Raw genomic sequence first — 4,000 nt, 5'->3', positions numbered from 1 at the left:
TGTGTGTGTGTGTGTGTGATTTTGGTGTATATTAATCCCATACTAGAAGTGGAGCTGGGAATGATATTCTTCCATTCTGTAAGCTGTCACTGTGCTATACTGATTGTCTGCTTTTCTGGCAGAAGATTTTAGCTTTATTCAATGCTGCTTTTTACTTTGGAAAATTGTTTCCCTGAGCTGAGCCCTTTTCCAGAAGTCTTGCTTATATCTTTTTATCGAAGTGGTTTTTATTTTTAAATCAGTTTAGAGTTTGGGGTCTTATGTTAAGGTCTTTGATCTATTTTTAACTGATTTTTTTTTACAGATCAAGAGATATATGGTTTTATTTTTTAAAATGTAATTGACAATTTTCCAAGCACTATTTGCTGAGCACTTTCTTTTTTTTCTTTCCTTTTTATTGGTTTATTTTTTCTTTTATATTTTGGGCAACTTTGTCAAAAATTGGGTGACTGTAGTTGTGTGGTTGTATTTCTAGGTCCTTTATTCTACTTATTCTATTGGCCCATGTGTTTGTTTTTGTTACTATGGCTCAGTATTATAATTTGAGACCAAGTATCGCAATATCTCCAGTGATGTGGGATTCTCTTCTGTATCCTGTGACTATGTTTTATTTCCATTAGTTAATAAAGAAACTCCTTCGGTCAATGGCTTAGCAGAATAAATCCAGGCGGGAAATCTGATCAGAGATGTATAAAAAGAATAGGCAGAGTCATGATGCCATGTAGCTGTTGAAGGAGAAAGATGCTGGAACACTGGAACCTTACTGGTAGGCCATAACCTTGTGGTGAATCACAGACTAATAAAAATGGGTTCAGATATAAAAGTTAGCCAGGAATGTGCCTAAGCTATTGGCCAAGCAGTGATGTAATTAATATAGTTTCTGTGTGATTATTCAGGTCTGAGCAGCCAGGAATGAAGGAGCCGTCCCCGTTGACACTTCAGCACTGTTCCCTGTATAGGATTACTTTAGCTGTCATACGGATTTTAGTTTTGATTTGTCTAGTTTTGTGAAGAATGCCATTGGAATTTTTATGAGGATTGTACTGAATCCATGGATACTATTTAGTGATAGAGATATTTTTAGAATTTTAATTTTGCAAACAAACAAACATGGAGGTTTTTCCCATCAACTCTTATGTCCTCAATGTTTTAAAGTTTTTGTTGCAGAGGTCTTTTATTTCCTTGGTTAAGTTTATTCCAAGTTGTGTTTTTAAAGCTACTGGCAGTAGTGATTCTCCCACCTCGGGAAGTTTTTCATTTGTTGACTTCGTATGCTGTTATTTTGCTACAAGTATTTATAGGGCCCTAGAGCTTTCTTCTGGATTTGTTAAGATCTTTAAAATATTGAATAATGCCATCTGCTAATAAGGATGATTTGACTTCTTTGCTATTTGTGACCCTTTTAATTTTTTTCCTCATGGCTAAGAGTCAAGGACTGAGATTCAGTGTGTAAGAGTGGAGAAAATGGACACCTAGTGTAGCTCCTGACTTAGAGGGAGTGCCTTCTGTTTCTCTTACTCGGTATAATGCTACTGTGGGCTGCTGTATAATACCTTTACTATGCTGCCGTCTATTTCTTATATTCCTAGGTTCTCCAGGGTTTTTGCCTTGAGGGATGGTGAACTGTGTCAAAGGCCTCTTTCTGAGTCTCTTGAGGTGATGCGTGCAGTATCATACTGTTGATTTATGTATGTCGACCCATCCTTGAATCCCGTATGAAAACAACTTGTCAGTGTAGGAGTTTCTCACTGTGGTCTTAGATTCAGCCTGTAAATACTAGACTTTTTCCTTTATTCATCCAAGCTCTTCCCTTCTCTTATATCTGTGTCTGGTTTCTGTATCAAGGTGATCCATAGGACGAATCTGTGTTCCTTGGTTTTCTTCCTTCCTTTCATTTTCCTCGTTGTTTCTTTGGTGTTGGAAGTCTGAGAATCACTGGTGTTGGCTCCTCTTTCAAATCAATTCCTTTTAAATTTGGCAGAGAATTCCCTAATTCTGGGATTATCTTGGGTATGAGGCTCAATACTATTTCAGTCTTATTGCTTATTGTATATCTACTTATTGATGTATTTTAATTATACCCTCCTCATTTAGTTTTGGTAGCTCATATATTTCTAGAAATTTACCCATTTGTTGCAGATTTTCCAGTTTATTTGAATGTATTTTCAACTTCCCCTAATTACCCTGTGGATTATTATTATCTGTTATAGTGTTTCCCTTTTTGTCTTTAATTTTATTAATCTCTCCCTCTCTCTCAACTTTAAGAGTTTGTCAATCCTGTTCATTTTTCAAATTTTTTGCTAGATTATATGTATTATTTATTTATTCTTTTTTTTTTTTTTCGAGACAGGGTTTCTCTGTAGCTTTGAAGCCTATCCTGGAACTAGCTCTTGTAGACCAGGCTGGTCTCGAACTCACAGAGATCCGCCTGCCTCTGCCTCCCGAGTGCTGGGATTAAAGGCGTGTGCCACCACCGCCCGGCTTATTTATTTATTCTTATTTCATTAATTTCATCCTTATTATTTCTATACATCTACTTATCTAGAGTTTGGCTCTTTTTTCCCTTAGACGTTAAGGTAAGTTACTAAATTCTTTAAGAACTCTCCAATCAAACATTTTAACTATGAGCAGTTATAAATGTCCATCTTAGAACTGCCTCAGTGGCATCTCAGAGGTTCCAGTAAGTTCCGGTTTTATTTTAATTTTGTTGCAGAAATTAAAAAAAAATCTTTGATGGATATTGTTTTCTTTAAATGACCCACTGACCATGCAAGAATATGCTGTTCAATCTCTAAGTATTTGCGTATTATCTGTGGTTTCTCTTGTTATTGCTTCCTAGTTTTATTCCATTGTGATCTGCTACATGAGATCACTTGAATTCTAACTTAGCAGCATTTCCATATGCTCCTGGGGGGGGGGGGGATCTATCTTACAACTATTAGATGGCATAGTCTCTAATGTGTGTTGAATTCTAACTTAGCAGCATTTCCATATGCTCCTGGCGGGGGGGGGGGCAGATCTCTCTTACAACTGTTAGATGGCATAGTCTCTAATGTGTGTTGAGTCCCTTTGATTTATGGTGCAGATTAACTCTGTCGTTGCTTTGTGGATTTTGTTCTAGATGATCTAGCTTTTGATGAACGTGAAATGTTGATGTCACCATTTACTACTGAATCTATGCCTCTCAGTATCTCTCAGAACTAGGAACCCCAATGTTTGGTGCAAACATACATGCTTGCACTAGCTATGTTTTCTTTTCTTGTGTTGCTTTTCTTCTTCCTTTGAGACAGGGTCTTACACTTCAAACTCACTATTTGCTTGAGGCTGTCCTTGAACTCCCAAGTCTACTCTCTCTGCCTCCCAAGTGTCTCAGTTACAGATGACTACAGGTATGCATCACCATATCTGACTCTATTATACTTTCTTCATGGGTTGTTTCCATTATTAAAATGTAGAGGCTGTCTTTATCTCCTCTGGATAATTTTGGTTCCAAGCTGATTTTATCATATCAAGATGCCTATGCCATCTGGGTTTGAACTTCCACTTGCTTTGGTAAATTAGCTTCCATAGTTCCTACCTAATCTGAGACAATGGATAATTATATATTTGTCTTTTAACCCGATCATCTAGCTTTCATCTTTTAATTGAAGAGTTAAGACTATGCAAACTTAAAGTTTTTAATTGATAGGGGTATTCTAATTCCTGTAATGAGATAAAATGGTTAAATGATTGTTCTTTTCTTTCTCCCATTTGTACTGGGGGTTCGCTGATTTCCTGTTGCAGATATGATGAGTCATTTCCAGCTTTCTTTCTTTGAAATTCCTCTTGGTAATTGTATTCTTCCCTGTGCTTTCTTCATTGAGATTGTATCTTCTCGTGTAGTTAGGATTCCTTTAAGTATTTTAGCTTGTGTTTATGTTGAAGTATTCTTATTTCTCTATCAGTTTTAAAAGATAGTTTTTCTGGGCACAGCAATCTTGGTTGGAAATTATTAACCTTT

The sequence above is a fragment of the Arvicola amphibius genome, chromosome 11, assembly GCF_903992535.2.
Source record: "Arvicola amphibius chromosome 11, mArvAmp1.2, whole genome shotgun sequence".
Taxonomy (NCBI): Eukaryota; Metazoa; Chordata; class Mammalia; order Rodentia; family Cricetidae; genus Arvicola; species Arvicola amphibius.
Note: the sequence above shows the minus strand (reverse complement) of the source record.